The sequence below is a fragment of the Choloepus didactylus genome, chromosome 5 (assembly GCF_015220235.1).
Source record: "Choloepus didactylus isolate mChoDid1 chromosome 5, mChoDid1.pri, whole genome shotgun sequence".
In the NCBI taxonomy this organism is placed as follows: domain Eukaryota; kingdom Metazoa; phylum Chordata; class Mammalia; order Pilosa; family Megalonychidae; genus Choloepus; species Choloepus didactylus.
In genome coordinates this window covers 92500937-92518765 of record NC_051311.1, presented here as the reverse complement: position 1 = coordinate 92518765, position 17829 = coordinate 92500937, and the positions used below count along the sequence as shown (strand labels likewise).

General features: G+C 38.8%; 1 protein-coding gene across 7 annotated transcripts in view; it reads left to right on the top strand.

Annotated features, from left to right (window-relative positions):
• The window catches only part of FAM185A (family with sequence similarity 185 member A), a 130627-nt gene that overhangs the window by 44983 nt on the left and 67815 nt on the right, over window positions 1-17829 (top strand). The gene's annotated exons all lie outside the window — the stretch shown is intronic.

Here is a 17829-nt window from a genome sequence, read left to right as displayed (position 1 = left end):
AAAAATCATTATTAGCTCTCAGGCCTTACAAAAGCAGGCCCCAGGCCAGATTTGTCCTGTGGGCTATGTAGATCAAAGTGCAGGCCCCAATCTTATGGTATCATGAATTTTGCTTGTGATACTTTTTTTCTGAAACAATGACAACAACGATTTTTTTTTTTTAATGCAAGATACATGAAACAGCACTTACATCAGGCAGTGAAAGACAATGATCACTGAGAGATAGGAAACAAATGGTATGAACCACCACTTAATGCCTTTAGAGAATTTCCAGGCTGCATTGCAGGGGAGACAGAATACAGGTGGAGCCCAGCAAACTATGAGTTGGGGAGACCAAGCTGAGAGTCCTCCAAGTCCAAGGCAGCTAGAGTTCATAGGATAAAGTATCAAAGGGAATAGAGCCTGGTACTCAACACAGGTCCAGGAATAATGACTGTTCTACCTGCCAGACTGGGAAGACTCATAATTCAAGGGCACTGGGTAGAGTACTGAGTTGTGGTAAATAATTAGCCCTAGACTGAACACTGCTCCAGAACTGCCTAACAAACTGTAAAATCAAGACATTAAAAGCTCAAATTAGTAACCTCACTGCATCCTTGAGCAAAGTTCAAGCTTTATAGGAATACAAAAATATCTAGCATTCAAACAAGGTAAAATTCACAATATCTGGCCTGCAAAGAAAGATTACAGACATGCAAAGAGGCAAGAAAACATGACCAGGACCATAATGAAGAGAATAATGAATCAAAACCAACCCAGAGAGGTGGGGCAAGATGACAGCATAGGGAGGTGCAAAATTTAGTTAGTCCCCTAGAGCAACTATTAAATAAATGGAATAACGAGAAAATAGTCTGAACAACTTATGGGGGGACATCTGTGACTGAACACAGATTGTACACCAGTCTGGTATGGGTTGAATGGCTGAGACCACAGCATAGAACTGTAAATAAAGCTCCCCAAACTGCGGAGCTGGCACCCCTCCCCCACCAGCATGGCAGGCTGTTGGAAAACTTCACTGTGGGAAAAGAAGCAGTCCTTGCTGGCAGTAAGGGAATGTAGCTCAACCAAGCTCCAATTGTGGTTTTAATTAACAAGTTTGGACTACTGAATACATGCTATAAGCACAGATAAACCCAGAGCAAGCAGGAAAGGAACCCAAGATTTCTCCTGGCAGAGAGGAGGTGACGCTGACAGAAAAAAAAAAAAAAAACAAACAAACCATAAATAAATAGAAACAGAGACTTTTGGAGTCTGCTGTGCTCAGAATACTGGAAAAGGGCTGTGTCCCAAGAAAAGGGGCACACAGAACTGGGTGCCAACTCCAGTTCTTGCCTGGTGAACTTGAGTGCTCAGGACTGCCTCTGAAAAGGGGACATCTTCCTTCTTTCTTTTTTTTTCTCTCTCATTCTATGTAGCTTATTAGAGAAAGCCTCAGGCATTTTCAGTTGTCAGCACTGATCCGGGCAAGTGTGGAGATAAGATAGAGAATCAGAAGGAAAACTCAGGTGCAGGAGATAATACCCTAAAGGGCTTATCTTCCCTAAGAAAAGGGAGGGGTGGGGCCCAGCTCATGTGGTGGCCCTTCCTCAGAGAATTAAGACCCCAGGGCCTGGGTGGGGGGAAAACAACAGAAACAGGATAAGCTTGGCTCCCACTGGCTGGGACAGGGTCCACTGAGAATGAAATGCACCATACCTCTTTACTGAGAAGCACCACCTGCTGGGCAGGATAGGAAAAGCACAGAGTGTAGAAGCCTCACAGGAGTGTCTGACATTCTGCTAGGTCTCACCCTCAGGGAAATCTGACTCTGAATACAGCCTCCTCATTAGACCTGGGCCTGTCTAGTCTGGGAAGGCTTGATTGGGATAATCAAGGAAACCAAATGCCTAGACAACAAAAAATTATGAATCACACTAGGAAAAACAAAATATGGCCCAGTCAAAAGAACAAACTTATAATTCAAATGAGATACAAGAGTTGAAACAACTAATTAAAGATCTTCAAACAAATTTGCTAAATCAATTCAAAAATCAAATCAAGAGTTGAGGGAAGGTATAGCAAAAGAAATAAAGGATATAAAGAAGACATTGGGCAATATAAGGAAGAACTAGAAAGTTTGAGAAAACAATTGGCAGAACTTATGGGAATGAAAGGCACAATAGAAGACATGAAAAACACAATGGAGACTTACAACAACAGATCTGAAGAGGCAGAAGAAAGGATTCAGGAACTAGAGGACAGGATATCTGAAATCCTACACACAAAAGAACAGACAGGGAAAAGAATGGAAAAATATGAGCTGGGTCTCAGGGAATTGAATGACAACATGAAGCACATGAATATACATGCCATGGGTGTCCCAGAAGGAGAAGAGAAGGGGAAAAGGGCAGAAAGAATACTGGAGGAAATAATCACCAAAAATTTCTCATCTACTATGAAAGACATAAAATTACAGATCCAAGAAGCACAGCATACCCCAAACAGAATAGATCCGAGTAGACTGACTCCAAGACACTTAATAAGCAGATTATCGAATGTCAAAGACAAAGAGAGAATTATGAAAGCAACAAGAGAAAAGCGATCTGTCACATACAAAGGAAGCTCAATAAGACTGTGTGGATTTCTCAGTAGAAACAATGGAGGTGAGAAGGCAGTGATATGATACATTTAAGGTAGTGAAAGAGAAAAACTGCCAACCAAGAATTCTATATCTGGCAAAACTGTCCTTTAAAAATGAGGGAGATTTTAAAATATTTTCAGACAGACACCAAGAGAGTTTGTGAACAAAATACCTGCTCTACAAGAAATACTAAAGGGAACACTACAGGCAGAAAGGAAAAAACAGGAAGAGAGGTTTGGAGAAGAGTGTAGAAATGAAGACTATCAGTAAGGGTAAAAAGAGAGAAAGGGGGAAAATATAAAATAAGATATGATATATAAAATTCAAAAGACAAAATGGTAGACAGTAGACATTATGTTGAGTGAAATTAGCCAAAAACAAAAGGATGGATAGTGTATGGTCTCACTAATACGGACTAACATTGATGAGCAAAATTTGAGAGTTGAGAACGCAAGGTATCACGAGATAGAAAGAGATTAGGGATCCGGCATTTGATGCTGAAGGAGTATAGAAGTCTTAACAGTATTATATAGATCCAGAAATGGAATGGATAGCATAATAGTGTGTAATGGTAACACAATATTGTAAGTACTCTGAACAAAGATGAGTGTGAGTACAGTTGAAAGAGGAAGGCTAAGGGCATATATGACACCTGAAAGAAAGACAGAAGATAAAGACTGGGGATTGTATAACTTAGCGAAACCTAGAGTGGTCAGTGATGGTGATTAAATGTACAAATATAAGAATGTTTTTAAAAGAGGGAGAACAAATGAGTGTCATCATTGCAAGGTGTTGAAAATTGGATGGTATAGGGGAAAAAATATAATCAATGCAAACTAGAGTCTATAGTTAACAGTAGCATTGTAAGATGCTTCCATTAATTGTAACAAAGGCAATATACCAAAGCTAAATGTCTATAAGAGGGGGATATAAGGGAGTGATATGGGATTCATGGTGGCGGTGGTGGTGTCTGATCTTTTCATTGTATTTTATTTTATTTTTCTTCTATGTTTTGTATTTTTATTAATTTTTTTTCTCCTTTTGTCTTTCTTTGGGGATGAGATGGAAATGTCCTCATATAGATTGTGGTGCTGAATGCGTAATTATGTGATTGTAGTGGGAATCATTGATTGTTTGCTTGGGGTGGATTGTATGGTATGTGAATAAAACTGTTTGAAACATAAACAGAGGGATACAGGTGCCGGAGGGAGTGTGGAAAGAGGGATGTACCTGTTCCCTGTTGGTTGAGAAGTGGAGTGGTGTGCCCAGCTGGGGCGTGGTGGGGTGGTTCCACAGGAAGCTAACTATGGGGTTGCCATATGGTCCTTCAACCCCGATATTGGATGTATATTTGGAGGAGCTGAGAGCAGGGACATGAGTGGACATTGCACACAGGTGTTTATGGCAGCAGTATATATGATTCACAGTGGATGGGGGTGGCCTGTGGGTGCATCATCTGAAAGATGGAATAGTGAACTGAGGTGTATACATACAATGCAATCCAAGTGGTGGCAAGAAGAAATGAAGTTGTGAGGTGTGCAACTAAGTGAATGGACCTTGAGGACAGTATGTTGAGTGAAATAAGCCAGAGTCAAAAAGATAAACATTATAACGCCACACTAATATGGACTAACTATAATGTGCAAGCACTGAGAATTCAATCTAATAGCATAGATTATCAGGGGAAGGCTTATGGTAAAGGTTCCTAGATTCTAAGCTCTTATAGCAGTCGCATCTATTCATGATTTGTAACGGTTTTCTCTAAATTCTGAAATGCTGAGCTCTTTTTGTATAACCTGACCAGTCCCTTGAACTTCAGAAATCTGTGTGATACCTGAGACTCACAGCCAGAGTTTGGCAGCTATTGAATGTCAGCATTACCCCATACAGCAAGTGTTGAATAAGCTGAAAAAGAGATCAGACTTTACTTAGAGATATGAACAAAATTGACTTGATTAGAACTAAGGTCAACCCAACTGAAAGTAAAAGGATGATATTGACTGTGTTTTTAAACTTCAACTTCTGTGTGAGACCAAAGGAAGAGATGTTTGTTTGGTGCAAAATCTATATTTTCTGTAGCGTGCTACGTAATTTAACTTGTATGGTCAGTTTATTCAAACACTGTAATTACATGGAACCTTGAATGGGGGTGAAATCTGGTTGGTTTGTGTAGGTTGGTGTGAGGCCCTGGTGCATCCCAGAGCAGTTTGGGCAGAGAGTGAGGAGCGTTTGCAATGTGGAAACATTAAATTTTCCCACCTGGGGAATTCCTAGTGTTCTCGCAAGCACTGGGGACTAGCATTGTAGTAGGCCAAGTCTTCAATCTTGGGGCTTGTCCTTATGAAGCTTGTTACTGCAGAGAATAGGCTAAACCTACTGTGGTTGTGCCTAAGAGTCACCCCCAGAGAACGTCTTTTGTTGCTCAAATGTAGCCTCTCTCTCTCAAGCCCACTCCACAGGTAAACTCGCTGCCCTCCCCTCTTAAATGCAACATGACTCTCAGGGGTGTAAATCTCCCTGGCAATGTAGGACATGACTCCTGTGGATGAGCCTGGACCCAGCATCATGGGATTGAGAAATCCTTCCTGACCAAAAAAGGGGAAGAGAAATTAAACAAAACAAATTTCCATGGCGGAGAGATCTCAGATGGAGTCGAGAGGTCATTTTGGAGGTTATTCTTATGCATTATATAGATATCCTTTCTTAGTTTTTAGTTATTAGAATAGCTAGAAGGAAATACCTGAAACTGTTGAACTGAAATCCAGCATCCTTAATTCTTAAAGACAATTGTATAACTACGTAACTTATACAGGATAACTATGATTGTGAAAACATTGTGATTCACACTCCCTGTATCCAGTGTTTGGACAGATGAGTAGAGAAAAGTGGGACAAAAAGTAACTGAATAATGAACGGAGGGGAAAGGAGTATGAGATGTTTTGGGTGTTCATTTTTATTTTTATTCTTTGGAGTAATGAAAATGTTCAAAAAATTGTGGTGATGAATGCACAACTGTATGATGATACTGTGAACAACTGTACACTTTGGATGACTGTATGCTATGTGAGTATATCTTAATAAAATTGCTCAAAAAATTAAAAGAAAACCAACCCATAACTAACACAGATGTTAGAATTAACAGAGAAGGATAATAAAATGGTTGTCATGTATTCCACATGTTCAAAAAGTTGAGAAAAGGCATGGAAGATATTAAAAAGACCAAATTGAATTTCTAGAAATGAAAACTACAATGTTTGAGATGAGAAGTGCAGTAGAGGAGGAGGCGGGGCAAGATGGCAGACTGGTGAGCTGTATGTTTTAGTTACTCCTCCAGGAAAGTAGGTAGAAAGCCAGGAACTGCGTGGACTGGACACCACAGAGCAATCTGACTTTGGGCATACTTCATACAACACCCATGAAAACGTGGAACTGCTGAGATCAGCAAAATCTGTAAGTTTTTACGGCCAGGGGACCCGCGCCCCTCCCTGCCAGGCTCAGTCCCGGGGGAGGAGGGGCTGTCAGCTCCGGGAAGGAGAAGGGAGAACTGCAGTGGCAGCCCTTATCGGAAACTCATTCTACTGATTCAAACTCCAACCATAGATAGACTGAGACCAGACACCAGAGAATCTGAGAGCAGCCAGCCCAGCAGAGAGGAGACAGGCATAGAAAAAAAACAACACGAAAAACTCCAAAATAAAAGCGGAGGATTTTTGGAGTTCTGGTGAACATAGAAAGGGGAAGGGCCCTGAGGCGCATATGCAAATCCCGAAGAAAAGCTGATCTCTCTGCCCTGTGGACCTTTCCTTAATGGCCCTGGTTGCTTTGTCTCTTAGCATTTCAATAACCCATTAGATCTCTGAGGAGGGCCCGTTTTTTTTTTTTGTTTTTTTTTTTTAATCCTTTTTTCTTTTTCTAAAACAATTACTCTAAGAAGCCCAATACAGAAAGCTTCAAAGACTTGCTATTTGGGCAGGTCAAGTCAAGAGCAGAACTAGGAGAGCTCTGAGACAAAACGCAATAATCCAGTGGCTGAGAAAATTCACTAAACACCACAACTTCCCAAGAAAAGGGGGGTGTCCGCTCACAGCCATCATCCTGGTGGACAGGAAACACTCCTGCCCATCGCCAGCCCCATAGCCCAGAACTGCCCCAGACAACCCAGTGTGATGGAAGTGCTTCAAATAACAGGCACACACCACAAAACTGGGCATGGACATTAGCCTTCCCTGCAACCTCAGCTGATTGTCCCAGAGTTGGGAAGGTAGAGCAGTGTGAATTAACAAAGCCCCATTCAGCCATCATTTCAGCAGACTGGGAGCCTCCCTACACAGCCCAGCAGCCCAGAACTGCCCTGGGGGGACGGCACTCACCTGTGACATAGCACAGTCATCCCTCAACAGAGGACCTGGGGTGCACGGCCTGGAAGAGGGGCCCACTTGCAAGTCTCAGGAGCCATACGCCAATACCAAGGACTTGTGGGTCAGTGGCAGAGACAAACTGTGGCGGGACTGAACTGAAGGATTAGACTATTGCAGCAGCTTAAAAACTCTAGGATCACCAGGGAGATTTGATTGTTAGAGCCACCCCCCCCTCCCTGACTGCCCAGAAACACGCCCCATATACAGGGCAGGCAACACCAACTACACATGCAAGCTTGGTACACCAATTGGACCCCACAAGACTCACTCCCCCACTCACCAAAAAGGCTAAGTAGGGGAGAACTGGCTTGTGGAGAACAGGTGGCTCGTGGACGCCACCTGCTGGTTAGTTAGAGAAAGTGTACTCCACGAAGCTGTAGATCTGATAAATTAGAGATAAGGACTTCAATTGGTCTACAAATCCTAAAAGAACCCTATCAAGGTCAGCAAATGCCACGAGGCCAAAAACAACAGAAAATTATAAAGCATATGAAAAAACCAGACGATATGGATAACCCAAGCCCAAGCACCCAAATCAAAAGACCAGAAGAGACACAGCACCTAGAGCAGCTACTCAAAGAACTAAAGATGAACAATGAGACCATAGTACGGGAGATAAAGGAAATCAAGAAGACCCTAGAAGAGCATAAAGAAGACATTGCAAGACTAAATAAAAAAATGGATGATCTTATGGAAATTAAAGAAACTGTTGACCAAATTAAAAAGATTCTGGACACTCATAGTACAAGACTAGAGGAAGTTGAACAACGAATCAGTGACCTCGAAGATGACAGAATGGAAAATGAAAGCATAAAAGAAAGAATGGGGAAGAAAATTGAAAAAAATCGAAATGGACCTCAGGGATATGATAGATAATATGAAACGTCCAAATATAAGACTCATTGGTGTCCCAGAAGGGGAAGAAAAGGGTAAAGGTCTAGGAAGAGTATTCAAAGAAATTGTTGGGGAAAACTTCCCAAATCTTCTAAACAACATAAATACACAAATCATAAATGCTCAGCGAACTCCAAATAGAATAAATCCAAATAAACCCACTCCGAGACATATACTGATCACACTATCAAACACAGAAGAGAAGGAGCAAGTTCCGAAAGCAGCAAGAGAAAAGCAATTCACCACATACAAAGGAAACAGCATAAGACTAAGTAGTGACTACTCAGCAGCCACCATGGAGGCAAGAAGGCAGTGGCACAATATATTTAAAATTCTGAGTGAGAAAAATTTCCAGCCAAGAATACTTTATCCAGCAAAGCTCTCCTTCAAATTTGAGGGAGAGCTTAAATTTTTCACAGACAAACAAATGCTGAGAGAATTTGCTAACAAGAGACCTGCCCTACTGGAGATACTCAAGGGAGCCCTACAGACAGAGAAACAAAGAAAGGACAGAGAGACTTGGAGAAAGGTTCAGTACTAAAGAGATTCGGTATGGGTACAATAAAGGATATTAATAGACAGGGGAAAAATATGACAAACATAAACCAAAGGATAAGATGGCTGATTCAAGAAATGCCTTCACGGTTATAACGTTGAATGTAAATGGATTAAACTCACCAATTAAAAGATATAGATTCGCAGAATGGATCAAAAAAAACGAACCATCAATATGTTGCATACAAGAGACTCATCTTAGGCACAGGGACACAAAGAAACTGAAAGTGAAAGGATGGAAAAAAATATTTCATGCAAGCTACAGCCAAAAGAAAGCAGGTGTAGCAATATTAATCTCAGATAAAATAGACTTCAAATGCAGGGATGTTTTGAGAGACAAAGAAGGCCACTACGTACTAATAAAAGGGGCAATTCAGCGAGAAGAAATAACAATCGTAAATGTCCATGCACCCAACCAAGGTGCCACAAAATACATGAGAGAAACACTGGCAAAACTAAAGGAAGTAATTGATGTTTCCACAATAATTGTGGGAGACTTCAACACATCACTCTCTCCTATAGATAGATCAACCAGACAGAAGACCAATAAGGAAATTGAAAACCTAAACAATCTGATAAATGAATTAGATTTAACACACATCTACAGGACATTACATCCCAAATCACCAGGATACACATACTTTTCTAGTGCTCACGGAACTTTCTCCAGAATAGATCATATGCTGGGACATAAAACAAGCCTCAATAAATTTAAGAAGATTGAAATTATTCAAAGCACATTCTCTGACCACAATGGAATACAATTAGAAGTCAATAACCATCAGAGACTTAGAAAATTCACAAATACCTGGAGGTTAAACAACACACTCCTAAACAATCAGTGGGTTAAAGAAGAAATAGCAAGAGAAATTGCTAAATATATAGAGACGAATGAAAATGAGAACACAACATACCAAAACCTATGGGATGCAGCAAAAGCAGTGCTAAGGGGGAAATTTATAGCACTAAACGCATATATTAAAAAGGAAGAAAGAGCCAAAATCAAAGAACTAATGGATCAACTGAAGAAGCTAGAAAATGAACAACAAACCATTCCTAAACCAAGTAGAAGAAAAGAAATAACAAGGATTAAAGCAGAAATAAATGACATAGAGAACAAAAAAACAATAGAGAGGATAAATATCACCAAAAGTTGGTTCTTGGAGAGGATCAACAAGATTGACAAGCCCCTAGCTAGACTGACAAAATCAAAAAGAGAGAAGATCCATATAAACAAAATAATGAATGAAAAAGGTGACATAACTGCAGATCCTGAAGAAATTAAAAAAATTATAAGAGGATACAATGAACAACTGTATGGCAACAAACTGGATAATGTAGAGGAAATGGACAATTTCCTGGAAACATATGAACAACCTAGACTTACCAGAGAAGAAACAGAAGACCTCAACCAACCCATCACAAGCAAAGAGATCCAATCAGTCATCAAAAATCTTCCCACCAATAAATGCCCAGGGCCAGATGGCTTCACAGGGGAATTCTACCAAACTTTCCAGAAAGAACTGACACCAATCTTACTCAAACTCTTTCAAAACATTGAAGAAAATGGAACACTACCTAACTCATTTTATGAAGCTAACATCAATCTAATACCAAAACCAGGCAAAGATGCTACAAAAAAGGAAAACTACCGGCCAATCTCCCTCATGAATATAGATGCAAAAATCCTCAACAAAATACTTGCAAATTGAATCCAAAGACACATTAAAAACATCATACACCATGACCAAGTGGGGTTCATTCCAGGCATGCAAGGATGGTTCAACGTAAGAAAATCAATCAATGTATTACAACACATTAACAAGTCAAAAGGGAAAAATCAATTGATCATCTCAATAGATGCTGAAAAAGCATTTGACAAAATCCAACATCCCTTTTTGATAAAAACACTTCAAAAGGTAGGAACTGAAGGAAACTTCCTCAACATGATAAAGAGCATATATGAAAAACCCACAGCCAGCATAGTACTCAATGGAGAGAGACTGAAAGCCTTCCCTCTAAGATCAGGAACAAGACAAGGATGCCTGCTATCACCACTGTTATTCAACATTGTGCTGGAAGTGCTAGCCAGGGCAATCCGGCAAGACAAAGAAATAAAAGGCATCCAAATTGGAAAAGAAGAAGTAAAACTGTCATTGTTTGCAGATGATATGATCTTATATCTAGAAAACCCTGAGAAATCGACGATACAGCTACTAGAGCTAATAAACAAATTTAGCAAAGTAGCGGGATACAAGGTTAATGCACATAAGTCAGTAATGTTTCTATATGCTAGAAATGAACAAACTAAAGAGACACTCAAGAAAAAGATACCATTTTCAATAGCAACTAAAAAAATCAAGTACCTAGGAATCAACTTAACCAAAGATGTAAAAGACCTATACAAAGAAAACTACATAACTCTACTAAAAGAAATAGAAGGGGACCTTAAAAGATGGAAAAATATTCCATGTTCATGGATAGGAAGACTAAATGTCATTAAGATGTCAATTCTACCCAAACTCATCTACAGATTCAATGCAATCCCAATCAAAATTCCAACAACCTACTTTGCAGACTTGGAAAAGCTAGTCATCAAATTTATTTGGAAAGGGAAGATGCCTCGAATTGCTAAAGACACTCTAAAAAAGAAAAACGAAGTGGGGGGACTTACACTCCCTGACTTTGAAGCTTATTATAAAGCCACAGTTGCCAAAACATCATGGTACTGGCACAAAGACAGACATATAGATCAATGGAATTGAATTGAGAATTCGGAGATAGACCCTCAGATCTATGGCCGACTGATCTTTGATAAGGCCCCCAAAGTCACTGAACTGAGTCATAATGGTCTCTTCAACAAATGGGGCTGGGAGAGTTGGATATCCATATCCAAAAGAATGAAAGAGGACCCCTACCTCACCCCCTACACAAAAATTAACTCAAAATGGACCAAAGATCTCAATATAAAAGAAAGTACCATAAAACTCCTAGAAGATAATGTAGGAAAACATCTTCAAGACCTTGTATTAGGCGGCCACTTCCTAGACTTTACACCCAAAGCACAAGCAACAAAAGAGAAAATAGATAAATGGGAACTCCTCAAGCTTAGAAGTTTCTGCACCTCAAAGGAATTTCTCAAAAAGGTAAAGAGGCAGCCAACTCAATGGGAAAAAATTTTTGGAAACCATGTATCTGACAAAAGACTGATATCTTGCATATATAAAGAAATCCTACAACTCAATGACAATAGTACAGTCGGCCCAATTATAAAATGGGCAAAAGATATGAAAAGACAGTTCTCTGAAGAGGAAATACAAATGGCCAAGAAACACATGAAAAAATGTTCAGCTTCACTAGCTATTAGAGAGATGCAAATTAAGACCACAATGAGATACCATCTAACACCGGTTAGAATGGCTGCCATTAAACAAACAGGAAACTACAAATGCTGGAGGGGATGTGGAGAAATTGGAACTCTTATTCACTGTTGGTGGGACTATATAATGGTTCAGCCACTCTGGAAGTCAGTCTGGCAGTTCCTTAGAAAACTAGATATAGAGTTACCATTCGACCCAGCGATTGCACTTCTCGGTATATACCCGGAAGATCGGAAAGCAGTGACACGAACAGATATCTGCACGCCAATGTTCATAGCAGCATTATTCACAATTGCCAAAAGATGGAAACAACCCAAATGTCCTTCAACAGATGAGTGGATAAATAAAATGTGGTATATACACACGATGGAATACTACGCGTCAGTAAGAAGGAACGATCTCGTGAAACATATGACAACATGGATGAACCTTGAAGACATAATGCTAAGCGAAATAAGCCAGGCACAAAAATAGAAATATTATATGCTACCACTAATGTAAACTTTGAAAAATATAAAACAAATGGCTTATAATGTAGAATGTAGGGGAACTAGCAATAGAGAGCAATTAAGGAAGGGGGAACAATAATCCAAGAAGAACAGATAAGCTATTTAACGTTCTGGGGATGCCCAGGAATGACTATGGTCTGTTAATTTCTGATGGATATAGTAGGAGCAAGTTCACAGAAATGTTGCTATATTAGGTAACTTTCTTGGGGTAAAGTAGGAACATGTTGGAAGTTAAGCAGTTATCTTAGGTTAGTTGTCTTTTTCTTACTCCCTTGTTATGGTCTCTTTAAAATGTTCTTTTATTGTATGTTTGTTTTCATTTTAACTTTTTTTTCATACAGTTGATTTAAAAAAGAAGGGAAAGTTAAAAAAAAAAAAAAAAAAAAAAGGAAAAAAAAAAGATGTAGTGCCCCCTTGAGGAGCCTGTGGAGAATGCAGGGGTATTCGCCTACCCCACCTCCATGGTTGCTAACATGACCACAGACATAGGTGACTGGTGGTTTGATGGGCTGAGCCCTCTACCACAGGTTTTACCCTTGGGAAGACGGTTGCTGCAAAGGAGAGGCTAGGCCTCCCTATGGTTGTGCCTAAGAGCCTCCTCCCGAATGCCTCTTTGTTGCTCAGATGTGGCCCTCTCTCTCTGGCTAAGCCAACTTGAAAGGTGAAATCACTGCCCTCCCCCCTACGTGGGATCAGACACCCAGAGGAGTGAATCTCCCTGGCAACGTGGAATATGACTCCCGGGGAGGAATGTATACCTGGCATCGTGGGACGGAGAACATCTTCTTGACCAAAAGGGGGATGTGAAAGGAAATGAAATAAGCTTCAGTGGCAGAGAGAATCCAAAAGGAGCCGAGAGGTCACTCTGGTGGGCACTCTTACGCACACTTTAGACAACCCTTTTTAGGTTCTAAAGAATTGGGGTAGCTGGTGGTGAATACCTGAAACTATCAAACTACAACCCAGAACCCATGAATCTCGAAGACAGTTGTATAAAAATGTAGCTTATGAGGGGTAACAAGGGGATTGGGAAAGCCATAAGGACCACACTCCACTTTGTCTAGTTTATGGATGGATGAGTAGAAAAATAGGGGAAGGAAACAAACAGACAAAGGTACCCAGTGTTCTTTTTTACTTCAATTGCTCTTTTTCACTCTAATTATTATTCTTGTTATTCTTGTGTGTGTGCTAATGAAGGTGTCAGGGATTGATTTGGGTGATGAATGTACAACTATGTAATGGTACTGTGAACAATCGAAAGTACGATTTGTTTTGTATGACTGCGTGGTATATGAATATATCTCAATAAAATGAAGATTAAAAAAAAGACATAATGCTGAGCAAAATAAGCCAGGCACAAAAAGAGAGATATTGTATGTTACCACTAATGTGAATTCTGTGAAAAATGTACAATGTTTTATACTGTAGAATGTAGGGGACCTAGAGATACCAATTAGTGGAGGGGGAATGATAATCTAATAAGAACAGATAAACTATGGAGGGTAATCTCAATGTTATGGGAATTCTCAGGAATGATTATGGTTTGTAAACTTTCTTGGATACAGTAAGATCATGTTGGAAGCAATAGAGTTATTTTAGGTTTTTTTTTTCTCTTATTCCTTTGTTTTCTTAGGGGTTGTTAATTTTCTTGGGGTATGGTAGGAACATGTTGGAAGCAATGTAGTTATTTTAGATTATTTGTTTTTCTTACTCCTCTGTTTGGACATGGTTTATTAATTTTCTTGGGGTATGGTAGGAACATATTGGAAGCAAAGTAGTTATTTTAGGTTATTTGTTTTCCTTAATCCATTGCTTTGTTTGAAATGTTGTGGGGTTTTTTTGGTTGTTGTTTGCCTGTTTGTTTTTAATTTTTTGATAAACAAAGTTAAAAAATTGACAAAAAATCAGTAGAAAAATGGGAGTAAAAACTAAATGACAAATAGGGTGGGATGGGGGGATGGTTTGGGTATTCTCCACTTTTATTTTTTATTCTTATTCTGATTCTCTCTGATGTAAGGAAAATGTTCAGAAATAGATTGTGGTGATGAACGCATAACTATATGATCATACTGTGAACAGTTGATTGTATACCATGGATGACTGTATGGTTTGTGAATATATCTCAATAAAACTGAATTAAAAAAAAAAAAAGTGCAGTAGATTGGATTAAACATTTAAGAAGAAAAGATTTGAGGAAGAAAGAGTCTCTCCAAGATTATTTCTTGGGCAAAACTGATGAACTGTATACTTGCTCAATCCCTAGAATACTGTTGACTTTATTATTAGACCAGGCAATTGAGAGAAAATATAATGAAGGGTACCATTAAATGTGACTCAAAAAATATATTCTTTTCAGTAAAGATTTCTTTTCAAGATGTCTTGGATTGTACTTTTGTTGAGAGAAGACGGTAAATAGTTAAAAGAAGGCTGTCAAAATTGAAATATTTGGTTATGGAATCGTTGTGTCTGGTATTAGAAATTTTGTTTAAAGTGTATTTTTAAAAAACAGCAAATTTTCAGATTTTTTTCCATAGCCAGCCATTAAGCTTTGTGAGGGCATTGGCTTGTCTTTTTACATGTTTTTGTTACTTCCCTGAAGTACTTGAATGATGCTTCCCATAGTGGGTGGTCAGTAGTGTTTGTAATGTAAAAGGGAATTGTCCTCCCTTTCTCTCCTGCCCCAACTATGATGCACTGAAGTTCAATCTCCTGCTAATAAGGCAACAGCAGAATTATCCCTCTGAACCAAATGTAAATAAATAAAGCCTGTCATAGGGGGGAGGGGTGGAAGAGAGTAGAAGCTTTTAATCCTGTTTTAAACAAAAGAATTAACCCCAACATAAACCCACAGATACCACTTCCTACACACACACACGCATTTGAGTGGCTCCCCATCATGTCTTCATTAAGAGACAGATTTAAATACAGAATAGCAATTTCTGGCCAGTCCCTAGAAGTACCAGAGAGTGGTTTTACCCTCCCACCTGAAACAGCCCCCCAAAAAACTCAGACAAAATATATGAAAGAACAGTTTAATGACACTGGAGATAAGGCAACAAAGGACAGTGATTTCTGAAAAATGGGAAACAAATGAGGTGAGCTCTATGATTGCCACATTTTACTATCTTGGGAGTTTCCAGCCTGCATGGCAGGGAGGAGTAACACAGGTGAAGCCCAGCAGATTGCTGAATTGAGAACACAAAGCTGAGAGTCTGGGGAGACCAGGGTTGCAAGAGTTCAAAAAGAGTATCAGAGAGGAGAGATGTGTAGAGGGGAGCATTGTAAGTGTTCAGCAGAGTACTGAAAGGCATGCATGTGAAGAAACAACCTGAGAATGGGGAAAGAACTACCTGCAAGGATTAGTGAGACTACTACTCAGCATTCACACAAAGCCAATAATAGTCCCTGTTCCACCAGCCAGAGCAGAAAACCCCATGAATGATAGGGCATTAGATGAAGTACTCAGAGGGTCTTGCCTTAGTTATGGGAAATAATTAGCCCTGGACTAAATACTGGTTGCACTTAACAATTATTAAAAACAAAAATCCAAAGGATCAAATTCATTCATAACAACTTAACTGTGCCACCAAAGATAGCTCAAGAATATTTATAGGGATACAAACATAGCCAATACCCAACAAGGTAAAATTCACAATGTCTGACATCCAATTAAAAACTACCATGAATGCAAACGAACAGTAAAACATCCCATAATGAGAAAAGTCAGTCTACCAAATCCAACCCAGAACTAACACACTAAAATTAACAAAGACATTAAAACAATTATAATGCATAACTCCATATTTCAAAAAGCCGAGTAGAGATTGGAGAGGGGAAAAGATGCAAATTGAACTCCTAGTATCAGAAACGGCAATGTCTGAGATGAAAAATACAATGGTTGGGATTGACAGCAGATTAGACATTGCAGAAGGAAAGGTTAGTGAAATTGAAGCTGTAGTAATCAAGCACAGAAAGAAAAAACAAAACCATAAAATGAACAGAGCATCACTGAGCTGTGAGATAACTTCAGGAAGGCTATTATACATGTAGTTGGAGTCCGTGAAGGAGAGAACGAGGTGGGGGAAGAATATTTGATGAAATGGTTCAAAATTTTCCAAACTTGATGAAATCTATAAATTCAAGTCTTCAAGAAGCTCAACCAACCCCAAGCACAAGAAACATGAAGAAAACTAAACTAAGATACATTCTAATCAAAGTGCTCAAAATCAAAGATAAAGAGAAAACCTTAAAAGTAGTGGGAGGATAAAGACATGTTAATTGCAGAAGACAAATATAGAAGGATGCAGTATACTTCTTGATGGAAACATTGCAAGTGAGAAGACAATGGAGCAACATCTTTAAAATACTGACTGACAACAAACAAACAAACAAAAAAACAGTCATCCTAAAAGTCTATATCCTGCAACAATATCTTGCAAAAACGAAGGTGAAATAAAGGCTTTTTTTCAGAAATACAGAAGATAAAGAACTCATCACAAGCAGACCTGTACTCTAAGAAATGTTAAAGGACATCCTTCAGGCAGAAGGAAAATTATACCAGATGGAAATCTGTATCTACTTCACATAGGAAAAAAAAAAAAAGGTAATTACCTGGGTAAATATCTTTTTTACCTTACTATTTAAATCTCTGTAAAACATAATTTGTTTAAATTTACTGTTTAAATAAAAATAATAATGTATTATAGGGTTTATAACATATAAAAGTAAAATTCATGAAGCAATGATATAATAACTGGGAAGGAAGAATGCACATATACTATCAGAAGGCTCTTTATGCTATACATGAAGTAGTAGAGTATCACTTGAAGGTAGACTGTGATTAGTTATGGCTGTATACTATAAAGCCTAAAACAACCACTAGAATAACAAAACAAAGAGATATAGCTAAAACATAACATAGGAAATAAAATGGATCATAAAATATATTCAGATAACCCAAAGGAAGGCAGAAAAAGAGGGAAAGGGGAATTAAGAACAGAAAAAATAAAAAATAGAATACAAATAACAAGATAATAGATTTCAACCTAACCATATAAACAATCATGTTAAATGAAAATTGGTTTACATTTCCAGATAAGGGCTTGGAATCCAGAATATATAAAGAACTTTGAAAGTACAATGACAAAAAGACAACCCAATTAAAAAAATGGGCAAAGGACTTGAACAGAGATTTTTCCAGAAGATATATAAATGGCCAATAGGTATACAAAAAGATGCTCAACATCATTAATCCTTAGGGAAATGCAAATCAAAACCCCAATGGGATGCCACTTGACACCTGCAATTATTTTTCTAAAATGGAAAATAGTTGTTGGAGAAAGAAAAATTGGAACTCTAGTGCATTGTCGGTGGGATGTAAGATGGTGCAGCCACTGTGGAAAGCAATAGGGAAATTCCTCAAAAAGGTAAACATAGAAATTCTATATGACCCA